This window comes from Leiobunum rupestre, chromosome 10, assembly GCF_980474605.1.
Source record: "Leiobunum rupestre chromosome 10, qqLeiRupe1.1.hap1, whole genome shotgun sequence".
NCBI classification, from domain to species: Eukaryota; Metazoa; Arthropoda; class Arachnida; order Opiliones; family Sclerosomatidae; genus Leiobunum; species Leiobunum rupestre.
In genome coordinates, this window is record NC_143393.1 from 56,959,479 (window position 1) to 56,974,709 (window position 15,231).

The 15,231-nt window shown below is 33.5% G+C and overlaps 1 long non-coding RNA gene across 5 annotated transcripts; it reads right to left on the reverse strand.

Moving 5' to 3' along the window:
- Positions 1-5,623: 5,623 nt before the first annotated feature.
- On the reverse strand, positions 5,624-15,174 carry LOC149926267 (uncharacterized). 5 transcript variants are annotated; one of them, XR_016476917.1, is made up of 7 exons: positions 15,129-15,174; positions 12,956-13,054; positions 12,717-12,806; positions 11,968-12,215; positions 11,489-11,572; positions 7,841-7,935; positions 5,624-6,055 (listed from the first exon to the last, which is right to left on the reverse strand). It is a non-coding gene; the product is annotated as an uncharacterized LOC149926267 (long non-coding RNA). The 5 variants fall into 5 exon arrangements; XR_016476916.1 differs by lacking the exon at positions 5,624-6,055 and having other exon boundaries at positions 7,085-7,935; XR_016476919.1 differs by lacking the exon at positions 5,624-6,055 and having other exon boundaries at positions 7,085-7,935; positions 11,968-12,407.
- Between the last annotated feature and the right edge of the window lie 57 nt (positions 15,175-15,231).

Genomic DNA, 15,231 nt, shown 5'->3' on the forward strand with positions numbered 1-15,231 from the left:
GAATCTGAAAATTTGTGTCATAATTTAAGCAGCGCCTGTTTCTTTGGGTTCATTTGTATCACAGTGAAAACGGAAACCTTATGCATTCCATGTGTAGAGTTTAAGTGAGAGTGCCTGTGATGAGTGCCAGAGGCATAACAACCTGGGTTCAGGGGTTACAAATTGAACTCTGCGCCAACCTAGCTGTCTTTCATGTAGGCGTGTCAAAAACCGGTCAATAAAATATCAGTAAATTGATTTTAATTAAAAAAAATTATTAAAGCTATCTATATAGTGGGCCCCATTACAGAGATGTGTAATCCATGGAAATTTTATCCATCAAAAGCTTTGTCATCACAAAGCGAAGGACTTTCTGATAAAGCCTTCATTCCAAGGAAAATTAAATATGTAAGATGTGAATTAAATAAAATGAAAACCAAAGTGAGGGATAAAAATCAGAGATATTCATCTTTTTCACAAAACATTTTATATACAAGGTGGAGATTAAATATTTTGTATAGACTATCTACAGAAATATGAATTTATAACTTGAACCTTTTTGCACATCATTATGCTAAACTCAAATGATATTAAATGTAAAATGGACTACACTCAAATGATATTGAATGTAAAATGGACTACACTCAAATGATATTGAATGTAAAATGGATATGTCAGAGTTGCTATAATTCTAAAAACAGTGAAATATTATCCATAAGCAAATTTAAATTTTCTTATCTAAATTTCCTAGTTATACTCCACGTAACTATACATCCCAAAATAAATTTCATAAAATCATTTTTTTTCTGCAAATAACTATTTGTTGAAATAGAAGAAATAGCATCAAAGTTCTCAAAGCCATATCATAACAATGTAATTAAATGAAATTTAAAAGAAATTATTTGGATGGTGGACCAATGAATTGCGTGTACTTTCTAGTAGCATTGGCGAGATCAACTTTCAGGATGAAAAAGACTAGGGAGCTTTCATCCTACTGATGCAGAATACCATATAGCCTATTTTGAAATAGTAGCCTACTTGAACGAACAAATACATAATTTAAAATTGAGTTTTTGCACAATGTTTATACCTGGAGTTGAACTTCTCGTGTTATAGTTAGTTTTCCTCGGATAACTTTCTCCAAGTTGACATATATAGTCTGCTCCTCAAAATGCATCAATACAAGAATGATGCTCTTTCCTATCAAAAATATGGAAATGCCTGGGACTCTTTTTTTAGAGCTTAGACATATTTTAATGTTGGTTTCAAGTGTGAAAATGTTTGGATCAAAATAAAATGTTAAACAAATAATTTTCATTAATAAAAAGTTCAAAGTCATTAATATAGTTTACTACAACATGCTTGTTAATTTGGATTTTTGATGAATTTTATACTAGGTTTAAGGATAGGCTGCTAGTAAAATCTAAAATAACAAGAAAATTGTTTGCACATTTTGCAAAATCAACTTTCCAATGAAGAATATCTGGTATCTTATTACTATTATTACTAGGGGGTTGGGTTAGGCCCAGCCTAGCACTTCGACCAAAGGTCTGTTGTGCAGCCCCAGACTATTAGGAATGGAAAAGCCCAGTCTCTGAAACGGAGCGCATGATCTGCTTCGCCGTGATATTGGAAAGATATCTCATTTCCAACCTGTACATACCAAGATGCTCAAACCTTTGAGTCGCATAACAATCTCAGAAACAAAGGACATGGGAGGAAGTTTCTTCTTCTGCAAGGCAAGCCCTGCATATAAGACTCTCATTGATGCTAATTTATCCAGCAGTGACCTAGAAGTAAGCCCCAAACCAACCTAATACTACTCCTAGAGGGAGAGAGCAACTCAGTTGGCCCAAGGATAAACTCCTTAACCTGCATGGTATCCTTCAAAGAGGGATTAGTTATGAAGAACTTTGTTTCAATTGTAGTTCCTAAAAATATATTTTGTACGAATTTGTACTCAAAATTATAGTTCACGTGAATGATGATAATTGAAGTTATTCATTGTTCTGGAAAACCCTTTGGAAAAATAATCCAAATCCATCAGACAAGTCATCAGAGAAGGAATTTGAGGATGAATTATCCTTTTCTCCTTCTATTCCAAAAAGAAGAGAGTGAGGCTGTTTTGAAGCAGACAAAATGACAAGAAAAGCAGAATGTTGTATCAAAATATTTAATAGCCATCCCAAACTTTTTTTATGCTGGTAAATTGTAATAATTCTGTAGTTTACATACTAGTGTCGCCTAATGCGGGGCCCTAGGCGGTTGCCTCGCTCGCCTTGTCGTAGCGCCGGGCCTGAATGGCATCCTAGTCTTTGATATTGCTATCAGGTGAAATTTAAGTTCAAAAGAATGTAATTTAAAATATATTAGTATCCTTAATTATAACGACCATAATCCATGAAATTAAGCATGTCAATTTTTGTTAAAACCACTGCAGAGATCTTTAAATACAAAAACTTGGGATATTTTATATAAGTCTGTAATTATACCAGTTCAAATGTATGGAGCCACTTTTGATTTTTCAGCCAATATAAAACTAAAAAACTGCTTTATTTACCATTATGGAGCGCGCGAAAGGTTATTATCCATCAAAGGATGTACTTTAAGCTTTATTTAGACTGGATACCTTGGGATAAATTATACTCTTTTGGCATTACTGTAGTTTATATTAGAAGTGTAACACTCCAATCAACCAGATTATTTATTTAAACTTTTTCCAAATTCTTATCTAATTTTGTGTAATAAGAGCATTAAAGAAAATGGTATTAAGTTATGGCATGGATTATTAAAAACTGTCAAAAATTAAACGTCTTTAATAAAGGTGTAATTAACCTGTAAATTGAACATAAATATCACATATTGACTATATATAATACTGTACTCTATTTGATAATTTAAATAGAGACTCTTTTGTAAATCAGTGTATTGCACTGAAAAGGATATATCTTAATAAAGCCATCTTTTTATAATTATAAGGCAGCAGAGTGGTTAGCACTCTTGCCTCGCAGCAATAAGAGCCCTGGTTCAATCCCAGCTTGTGGCACTGGGTGAAATCTGAGAACCCCTCCTTTGGCGGTGAGTTTGTAAGTTTACTCCCAGCCATTAAAGGGGGAATATGACTTAATAATTATTTGAAAAGGGTTATACGCTTAATGTTATTCATTATATGAATAACATAATCTTAAATTCCTCCTTGCATCTTAGAATCTGGGGATATATTCTTATGAGCATTATATAAGCTGAAATAAGCTAATATCACTACGATTTTTATTTCCAAAAAGAGACATTTACAATAAAAATTCCAATTTTATTTACAAAAAAATTAGTGATGATGTTCAAGAAATTCCATGAAATTGTCCATATTGCATTTTTCTAACATTTCTATTGTCAGCTGAAAAAAAAATCATTAATAGTGGTGTATTTAAAATCAAACCACGATATTTCTTAAGCATGTCTCTCACCCGGCAAGCATTAAATTGTACTATCTTTTAAAAGTTTTACTAGCTCTTTTAAAAATTTTACAATTTATTCTTGAAATGAGTGTTAGCCCAATTCTTTTTACAGATGTTTATATTTTATTACTAAGCGCATCTTGTTATATGGTTTTTACTTTATGGTCTCCTAAAAAATTATATTAATAGTAAGTATTTAAATTGTGCAATTATTAAGCATTTTCTAGCCATCTATCTAAAGAAATTATAGAAATGATCGTTAAACCAATTGTTTTTCTGAATGGGTATATTTTTTCATCAGTCAAACCAAACCAGACTACTTTGTACAATTACATTGGGTCAACCAGGAATAAATTAAAATAACTAAGAATATACACTCGTCACGTTTGAACAATATTCTCCGCCTGCAGAGAAATCATGCGATTGTGTGCGAGAGTTGCATCATCCCCTCTTAGCTATCTCCCCCTGTAGTTGGGAAAAATTAGATAAGACTTTCTGATTTTGATGAGGGAAACAGGGTGTGTACTTCTTGCTATCGATGTAAATACATTCTAGAAATGAGGGTAATTCCCTTGTTTTTCTGAATGGGCATATTTTTTCACCAGTAACAACAAATTATGATATTATAATTTCCTTGAACAGGGTGAGGGTCCCAGCTCCAAACTTGCTTTACTTTCCTAGTTTTAGAGATGGTTGCCAGCACTAAGAAAGCTAATTTCTTGTAGATTAAGGGTGTTCTTATAAGTTATCCCATCTAAATAATGAGTTAATTTGATTTTTAAAGATTACTTTAAAAATAAATTTGACAAGTTTAAGTAATAATTACCATATTGGCATTTGAACTTAGGAAGTCTAAACAAACACATTCACATGCCTGGTGGATATCTTTAAGGCTCCACTATCACAGTGGTGGCGCCTGGATGTTTTTCATTTGGATCCCCCTATATGAGCTTGTGCCCTTTCTTCCCTTACGAAAAACTAAGAAATTTATGCCATTTATTTAACAATTAATAAAAAATAATATGGTTTAAAACAAAAACAAAAAACTTATTAAAAGGATAAAATTATTTAAAAAGATCTTTTTGCATATATTGGAGCCGTTAAACTTTTTGGTGAAATTTCGTGAACATGTTATGCGTAAAATTAACCCCTGTGAAGAAAAAGTGCTGCATTTTTTTTGAAGGGAGTTAGAGGGCAAATTTTTTTTTGCATTATTAGAACCGAAGCTATAGCCATTTTTTAGTTGAGGTGCAAGGGATATATGGAAAAACGAAAATAAACAAAAACATTTTTCAGCTCTTTTACTTTACATGGGTTAGTTTTACGCATAACTACACCTGTTGACCAAATTTTAAAAAAATTGTTAACTTAAGTGGTATGAACATGGTTGATTTGACCTGGAATGACTCATTGATCACAATTAAAATACTATCTAGCAATCACTTTGGCGCCCGCTTTCTAGAATTTTACGCAGCTCCTTAAATTTTGAGCTAGTATACTTAGTTTGAATGGAATGCTGCCAACTCAACTATTACTTCTGCCCTGCATCATTCCCTCTTGCCTGGGAAAAGATTTAGACGGGTCGCTTTTTTTACTGATTGTGATGAGGGAAAAGGGTGTTTCATTCTTGCCATCCATCTAGAAATGAGGATTAAAACCAATTTGCGAGTTTCAATTGCACCTCCTATATCTATCTCTGCCTATATATATATATATAGGCAGAGATAGATATAGAAGGAGGTTGATATCTATATAGATATCTATATATATATATATATATATATATAAATATCTCTATACCTATATATATATATATAATTATCTCTATACCTATATATATATCTATATCTCTCTATATATATAATAATAATAATAATAATAATAATAATAATCAGCTAGGCTAATACCCAAGGCACCACTTTAGGCCTAAGTCATCAAGCGACTTTTGAAGCCATTAATTCAGGTGGCCGGGTTACAATGCGTAGGAGGGTGGTGACAAGCCCTGCATGCCACGCGTTCGAGCCAACAGCTCCCTACCCTAACTATTACCATCAACCTCAACAAGTTTATATGGAAGGGGAAACCGAAGATCTCAGGGGAAAACTATATATGTATATATCTCTCTCTCTATGTATCTCCCTCTTTAAATATATATATATATATATATATATATATATATATATATCTACACATACATAGAGGGAAAAATACCCCCAGTAGCTTAATTACAGTGGCCTCCCTTAATATTCCCAATACTTTACCTAACAAGCAATTTAATACCTATAACAAATCCACTGATTATAATGGGGGCCCCCTAACAACTTTCATGGGCAGGCCCTGGAGACCTACGTTACACCACTGCTTATTTCCTAATGTTCCATTTCATCACATCCGTCACATAGGTTACAGTTTTGTTTCAAAGGATGGGAGTTATATACTTAGAGAGTCACGACCTGCTTTTATTGGCCCATGATTAGATAAAATGTTCGTGAACTGGTTCCAACAACTCTCCTTTCCTAGAATTTTAGATGGTTTGCTAATAAAGCTGAAATTTCTTGAAGGTGAGGTGTGTTCTTATAAGCCATATACCATCAAAATAATTAAATAATTTTTTTAATAACCTGAAAATAGATTGGACAAGTTTAAAGTGTTAATTGACATCTTGGTATGAACCTAGGAAGTCCAAAAAAAAACTTAAAACATTCACCTTTAAGGTACCACAGTGATTCAAGATTAGATTATAGGCCTACTTTATATAATTACATTGATTTAACCAAGAATGAATTAACATTAACTGGGAATATGCAAACACAACTACAACTTCTGCCCTTGTTATATTCGAAAAGTATTCTCTGCCTGCAGATAAAACCTACGACTGTGAGCACTATTCGATTGTGCATGATGCGGGAAATGACCGTGTTACCATTATACAAGGTGTGGCAGTTAAATAACCAGACTGGTGCTGCTACTGGCAAACAGCGCGTGCACTGCGGCAGGTTTGAACATGTCTGTGAGTGTTTATGCTTCTCCCACCCTGAGCTCGGTTGTACATCGCTCAGTCTAGCTATAGCAATCGCCCACTCAAGTCCTTGCGCTAATGTCTTGTCGAAAAAATGCAGTGTTCAGATCGAGCAATGAGTTAACCTCAAGTTTCTTGTGAAACTGGGGAAATCTGCTACAGAAGCTCATACCATGTTAAATGAAGTGTATGGAAGTGAATGTTTACCGCGCACACAAATTTTTGAGTGGCTCAAAAGGTTTAAAAAGAGACATGAAATGATCGAAGATGATCCGCGCCCTGGACGACCCTCAACATCAACAACAGACAACAACATGCATCCAGAAAATTTGTAAATTAGTATGTGACAATCGTTGTCCGAGTGTCCGAGCTCTTGCTGAGATTTTAGGAATTAACGAAGAAAGTGTCAGTCAGATTTTGCATGAATCATTCAACATGCACAAAGTTCGCCCAAAAATGGTGTCAAAACTTCACTCCAGAGCAAAGGAATCGAAAATTAACATTTGTGCTGACCTTTTAAACAACATTGAGAATGATCCAGAATTGTTAGAGAGTGATTACTCATGTTTTTTTACCTATGATCCTGAAACAAAGCACCGATCAATGCATTGGAAGAGCCCAAACTATCACCACGGCAAAAAAGCGAAAATGAGCAAATCAAAATTCAAAGCCATTATGATGGTTTTTTTGGCAAGTGTGGAATTGTCTACGTTCACTTGGTCCCCGAAGGTCAGACTGTCAATCAACATTATTACGTCGGTCGAGGTTCCTTCATGAACTGGATGCTTCAAGACAATGCGCCAGCCCATTCTGTCTTGTCTGTGATGGCCTTCTTTGCAAAATATGGCATCACCATGTTGGACCACCCACAGTACTCACCCGACTTGGCCCCTAGCTGTGACTTTTTATTTCCCAAGGTTAAATCTGAGCTTAAGGGGACAAGATTTGACAGTGTGGAAGCGGTGTAAGCAAAAGCGATGGAGGTCCCCAACAAGCTAACAGAAGCGGATTTCCCGCACTGCTTTGAACAATGGAAAATTCGTATGGAGCTTTGAAGGAATCGCCAAGGAGAGTACATTGAAGGCGATAAACTTTCTTATATAATTGGTGATCAACAAAATGTTTTGTAGCACCAGTCCGGTTATTTAATTTCCAAACCTGGAATTCTCAGTTTAACTGTTTTAGATTTAATTGGAAAATGGAAAAACAGTCCCTTGTTTCTTTGTGGTAGCCTCTCCTACTACTAGAATTACGCTTCAAAGTTTAGTTTTAAAATCTATCAAAATGAAAGAGTTAAAATTTTAGTTCAAGCTCTGTAGAAAAACAAACAAGCTTATTTTAGTTAGACTAAATAAAAGTTATTTTAAGCAAAGAAAAAAATTAAAACCTCAGAATCGGTTTCCTTGAAGTGCCGTCTGGCACTTTCATAAATATCTTGCAGCATTTCATGGGACCATTTCCCTGTTTTTCCATCAACATTGTCTGAATATGTTTAAAATAATATTAGGTTACTCTTCAAAAATAATTTTGGATGTGTAAAACAGAGATGGATATTAAAAATATTTTTTTTTAAATTTTGATAATTTATACAATCCACTTTTTTATCTCTCTTAAGCCACATTGTATCATTTTTTAATGCAATAAAGGAAACGCCAGTTAAAGCTCTACTTGCACAATATTTCAAAACAGCAATCTAATTCTTTCTAAATTACCATCAGGTTATAAGAAATTAATAAACGAACTCCTTTTGATAAATATAATTTAAAGTAATTAGTTAATTAAGTTAAAAAATTTATTGACCCGTTGAAAAGCTACTTAGAAAAATTGTCGCCAAACATGATGTACGGCATAATAGCCACAATAATTTGAATTTACAATAACGTGACAATTACTTTCCCTCCGGTTTTTGTATATTATTTTCAAGTGCTTTAATTAGTAGTTGCCAATTATACATTCTGGGTATCAATGAAAAGACTGAATATTTCGCTATAAATTTTTTAAGTAAAAATGGTTTTGCATTTACTTATTGCAAAGAAACAATTTGATTACGTATTGTAATTAAAACCCTATTATCGGACACGTCTTATACCAATTTTCTGATTGTCTGTCAGACATCTATAGGGATGCACCGATATGGGTACAGCCGATATATCGGCTAATCGTGGCCGATATATCGGCTAATCGTGGCCGATATATCGGCCGATATTAACAAAGTTACCTATCACAATATTATGCTTTTTTGTTTACTCTCGTAACCACCTGTTAAAAAATGATATGATCTAAGGCTTTTGGAGTCTAAAAACCACTTATGATTCCTGACCGTTTTGGACGCGAATAATTATTTCCTACAACAGCGATCAAAAAGAAACACTAGAAAATGTTTTTCTAATACCAGAAATATCGGCTAATATCGGCCTCGCTTAAGCCGATATTGGCCGATACCGATATTTGAAAAATTAGCCGATATATCGGCCGATATATTGGTTACCGATATATCGGTGCATCCCTAGACATCTATCATGCCTATTAGTTCAGGGAAATAAGGATTTAACATAAAAAAAATATGAACAAGGGAAAATAAACGAGGAAGCGATTCATTTAATGAAGTTAAATAAGGGGGAGGGGGGACATTTTCCAAAATCAGAGGGGTGAAACCCCCCAGATAATGACCACCCTCTAGAATATTTGGTCTTTGTTTAACTTTAGGACACTACCACGAGAGATATTGAAATTCACGAAAAACCTTAACTATTCATGTGGTATAGCTCTTTTATGGGGTCACTGAATAACGAAAATACAATGACCTTGAACCAAGTAGTCAAGGTCATAAAAAATTATTACTAGAACGTTTAGATTAGTTACAATTAGAGAAGTGTGAACCAGATCATTTCACATCGAAATACCTGTAATCCAAGGTGAATTAATGAGACTCGATGGATGTCTAGGGGCCAAAATATAGGACCAATGCTTTCTAGAGCCCGTAAGAAGGTTTATTGATATCTGGGGCCCGTAACAAGGTTTGATGCTATCTGGGGCCCGTAAAAAGGTTTGATGCTATCTGGGACCCGTAAAAAGGTTTGATGCTATCTGGGGCCATAAAAAGGTTTGATGCTATCCGGGGCCCGTAATGAGGTTTGATGCTATCTGGGGCCCGCAAAAAGGTTTGATGCTATCTGGGGCCCGTAATGAGGTTTGATGCTATCTGGGGCCCGTAATGAGGTTTGATGCTATCTGGGGCCCGTAACGAGGTTTAATCAAGGTTCGCTGAAATCTGGGGCCTGCAACGATGCTCAAAGCTTTCTAGGGCCCGTAGCGAGGTTTGATGACATCAGGGGCCCATAAAACGTTCTGATGATACCGGGGCTCGTAACGAGTTCCCATGATATCGGTTTTATTAATAGGGCCCGCAGAGAAGCCAGATGATGTACAGGGTCTTAAAGAAGGTCAATTATTAATAGGGCCCGCAATGAAACCCAGTGATGTCTAGGACCAGTATCGAAGCTCTATTATTAACAGGGCCCGCAACACGCTCGATGAAGTCAGAACCAGTGGAAATGTAGAAAATGTCTGGTTTTAAAGGCCCTTTGTCCGGTTGAAAGGCACCGGTGTCCGAAACTTAAGTTAGTGTGTATGGTTCTTAACTCCTAGTGTCCGAACTAAAGGTACATCGTCCGATAAAAGGACCAGTGATATTTGATTCATTATCCAAATGTCTGATAATAGGTACTCGTACTAGCCAATTAATTTTTCAATTTAGCACTAATTTACATTTTTTTAAAAAACAATTTCGAAAGCATGGTCAATAATTTTCCATATTCCATAGTTCTGATGTTTAAAAAAGGCTCTCTGCTGTTTACCTTAGTTTATATATGAATTTTCAATAAGTTGTCCGATAACAGGGGGACTGACCCTATATTGTAAATATCTTATTGAATGGTTTACAACTTTGAAAATATTGGGTTGTTTCTCAAAAAACAATGTATAATTGTAAATTACAAATTATTATTTAATTATACTTCAATTTTCAGTGAAATTTTTCAAAAAGGAATTGACATCATGTGGGAACTAGCCTGATATAACTATCAAATGGTTTAAACAAATAGAACTGTTGTGGTTTTTGACATGGAACTATTTTTAATAAAAGCATTTTTTACATAGATAATTTTTTTTAAATTTAAGCACTTTACAATTAAACTTGGAGTCTGTATAACACAGTGGTGGGGAAATATTTTAAATGGCAGGCTAAATAATAATATATAATATAATAAAATCACCTTTTATAAAAAAAAATATTTTTTTACTAAACTTAATAGTTATAGATTCTAATCATGCCCCTAAATATTTTTTTAAATCAGGATTCTCTGGAAAATTAACCATACTGGCCTACACTTCTAAAGCCATGATGATTCACAGTCACACACAACTGAATATTTTACTAGTTTTACTGGCAAAGTTGTTTGTTGTAAGCGCCATTACCCCGATTGGCAGCTCAAGGAGGTTTTGCCAGGTAGTTCTTTTGCAAAAAGCAATTTCTTGGTATTTTTGGGATTAGCCAGTGTACACTGAGAAGTGTGTGACTCGATGATTATGTCACATTTGACCTTTGATTATCTTAACTTGAATTAATTTTGTTAGTTACTGATAAAAAATAACTCAAAAGACAATCATAACACTATCTGTTGATGGTTACAACTGAAGCAGATAAAAAATTACTTTCTGTATAATTATTTAAAAAGTAGAAGTGATGATACATAATTGTGGACTAACCTTAACCAAGATAACTCTGAAATGTATTATCAGGAATATGACGCAGGTCAACCAAAGCACAGCGCTAATGTTAAAGTTTTTACTCAACGCGGGTCATATACTAGCAGGCGGCCCACTATTTGGGCATCAGTGGTATAGTACTTAATATTTAAAGCCATTTCAAAAAGTTTATGACTTACGTCATAAATGTTAAATTCAAGAAGGCAATAAATCCAAGTATTCTTTTTGCTCCAATAATCAACCTTTATAACACTTGAAAAATACTTACATTCATTATTTACACTTGCAAAAGCAATATCTTTCGGCCACCATTCTGGCTTTTCAATTGCTTTGTAACATCCATGTTTTAAAACTACAATATATATAAAAAAAATTAAAGCTACAATCTAATAACTTTACGCAACTAACTTCATAGCATTGTATACAAAAAAGGAAGCAACTTTATTTAATGACAAACTTGAAATACAGTTAATGTGTTCAATCGTTTTAAGTTTTTTTTAGATTTTATTTAATTAAAGAGATAATCTGGTTAAAAGAATTAGTGTATGACGTAATCATGCAATACCCAGTCTACATGTCTAGTAGCTTTCATAACCACTTCCTACAGAAGTTGGGTTGGAAATAGCTACCTTACAAACCACTGGATTTGTTGTATGAAATATAGCCAACATCAAATATTGCTTAAGAATTAAAATAATAATAAAAGCAAAATGTAAACGTGCACGTTTAAATTTCAGTTAGACTTACTTTCAAATGGTCGTTCGGCATAAAGTTCATCACATGATGAGTGACAAAAGATGTTAAGTTTTTAAGTATGTAAATGGATTAGTAAGTTATAAAGTGATAAAGGTTATTCATGAAAACAGGGATCCATAATAGTAACTTGAAATTATTATCCTGTCATATACCTATGGTAAGATGACACGGGTAGCATCAGAAAAATTACCGATTAAATCATGTCCTCCTCCTTCCCACACCAAATGTGGTGGCGACCCCTAGAGGGCAATAAGCTAATAAAAGAGTAGGCACAGCCTGGCTTAAGAGCAGTTACTGTAGGATCATATGTTGGAGAAGGTATTGCTCTAGTATTCATGCTAATAAATTAATATTTGACATTAACTAGTGTGTATACTTAACTGACTTTTTCACATATCCGCACGTTTAAATGGTTAGTTTGAACCTTTAGCCTTAGGAAAAAAGGTTCATTACAATGCTTCAATTAAAAATGATTAATTAATTTTTCGTCTATGTATTTTATTTCAGTAGTGGGTACGGCAAACTAGTCAGATCAAATATTTTGGGGTAAGACAACTCTTTCACTTAAAGAATTTAATTATAATAATATAATAATAATAATAATACTAATAATAATATCATAATGGGAATTTTAGACCCGAGTTGCATTTAAGCCATTCCAAAAGAAATATCACTAAACCATTTTCCTACTGATTTATCCTCCATAATATGATTTTTAAATTCAGTATAACTATACTCACGCAGTGGTTTCATTATGAATGTAATCACTTCCCGCAGTTGAGCAGTATATAACGTCTCCCCATCAGGTAAGTTTGACAATTTTGTTCCACCTTAAAAAATTATCCGATAGAAGCAGATTCCTTCTTACAACATATACTATTTTATAATAACACCCGTATATAAATTATATCCTAAGTATCATACATTTAAGATTAAAAATTTACTCTAGTTACAATTATGTCATAAAAATGATTGCTACCTAAAATTTGTACATCACCGGATGAAGAAGAAATAATGCCATTTAAAAATCCATCGGAAATTTTAGACTTAAAGTTATTATCCAATGTGCATCCATAAACTGAAAAAAATTTATAATTTATCTTAGATTACAATTTTTAGTGAAATTACTACCATCCCTAATAGAAAATTATTTTTGAATTTTTATAATTTGATAAACCCAAGTACCAGCAAAAGTGACATAGTTACCAAAAGTGTGACAATCCCTGTACTTTCATACGTTAAACGTTTAATGAATGCTCGACTCTAGACCAACCACATAAAAGACTTAATTATTGTCGCCTTCAGGATCTTTTTTAGTCTATGGTATTATATCCTAGGTAGATGGTGATAGCGTCTCCACAGAACGACGAAAAATCAAAAATACACTAACTTTGACCATTGCTACTTAGTTCCTCCGTTCCTCACTACGAGGCGTTATTTGTTGGTTTTCACTTCCCTCCCTAAGGCATACTTCCCTTCTCCCCTCCCAACTTGAATTTCGCTAGAAAAATTCATTAAGAAATAGGTTCGATTGGCACACTTCTGGTAATTATGTCACTTTTGGTACCAGGAAATACATTTAATTTTACAAAAATATATAGCTAAAAAACCCACAAAAGTTGAAATTTCTGAAAACAATTCTCATTCTTATAGGAAAAATTTGCTAAGCTAGAAATAACCAAAGAAAATATAGGAGAGCAAATGTAGCCTTCAAGGGGCATTAACGCTTTGCCAAACAAACCTCCATTTCCTAATTTATCTAAAGTCGAGGCTTACTTTGGAATAAACAAAACAAAAGAGTTATCTGAGGTTAGCTTTAACCAGTGCCTTAAAATGGTGAAAAAAATCAAAAAATCGTCGAAAAAGATTAAGCGTTTGTTTTAGTAAAATTTAGCTACACCCACTTCTGAAATGTAGATGAATCACCAATCACTTATTCAATTTTAACAATTTTTATAATATTAGAATAGACTGCTATAACTGATCAAAGATATATAAAATCCATTTAATTGTTATGGTGGTCAGGGTTTCTTTCAGGCAACTCTACGGGGGAGCTTCGAGAAAATCTAATCTAACCCAAATTAGAAAAATACTGGACACCCTCCAAGATAAAATATTCCGAAAGGAACACTGGTCCTTAAAATTTATAGCCATAGAAAGATCATTTCAAGAGTTTTTTGATAAATTGAAATTTAAGGACATGAATTTTGCAACTCAAGGTAAGCTTGTTGACAAGAATAATGACAAGGCAATATAACAATTTTTTCCCACATTGTTACCAACAAAATTACCCAATAAATTTTCCAAAAGTTTTTAATCAAATTGGTAGCCATGGAGCATGTTAGCGACTTAAAATAGTTCTAGAAAATTGATCTTGCACTATATGTGACATGTCAAATGATAAATCAGATGAAAACCAATGTGTTTCAAGTCATAGGAGGCAAGTTAAGAAACCTCTATCTTCAATGCTTTTAACAATCTCTAATATCAGAAGTAAATGAACCAAAGTTATCGAAATAGCGCTCAGAATCGGAGGGCGTTTTCCTTATGAAAATGATGAGACAATGGAGTAAAAAAGGCTAATTTCCATCCCCGTCCTTTTACGTGATAAATTGCACTTGGAATTGTTGTTATAGCTATTTCTATGTATACAAAATGGTTTCATTATTTGGCCTAGGAGCGCACAAAATTTCAAATTTGAGGCAAAATTGTAACTTCTAAAGGAAAACGCCTCCAACATGGGGATAGTCTGATAACTTTGGTTCATTTACTTCTTTTAATATCTCATTCTGAATGAGTTACATTAACTCCTCTGGTAATTCTAACTTATGATGGTAATCATTGAAACAATATATTTTTGAATATCAAACAATGAATAAATGAAAATTTGTTTGCAACAGACTATCAACACTTTTATCACATATTTCTTATTCTAACAATACACAATCTATTGTTTGACACAGTTTTTAATGTTTCAATATACAATTAATGAAAAGAAGGATAATTTTCTACCACATCTTGAAAAAAAAGTTGATTCATAAGACTGACCCGTTTCCAAATAAGGTATTATTTATTTGGCATTTAATTGTTTATCTCTATGTTTGACTAATATAACTTTCATGTTGACCATAAATATAAAAAAGAAAACTCACCTTCCATGCACACTTCTTTATCATAGTATACAAAAATGCTTGGTGTCTTGGTATATTGAAACAGTTCCTTCTGCTATAAAATTAAATTGGTCATTACCAAGAA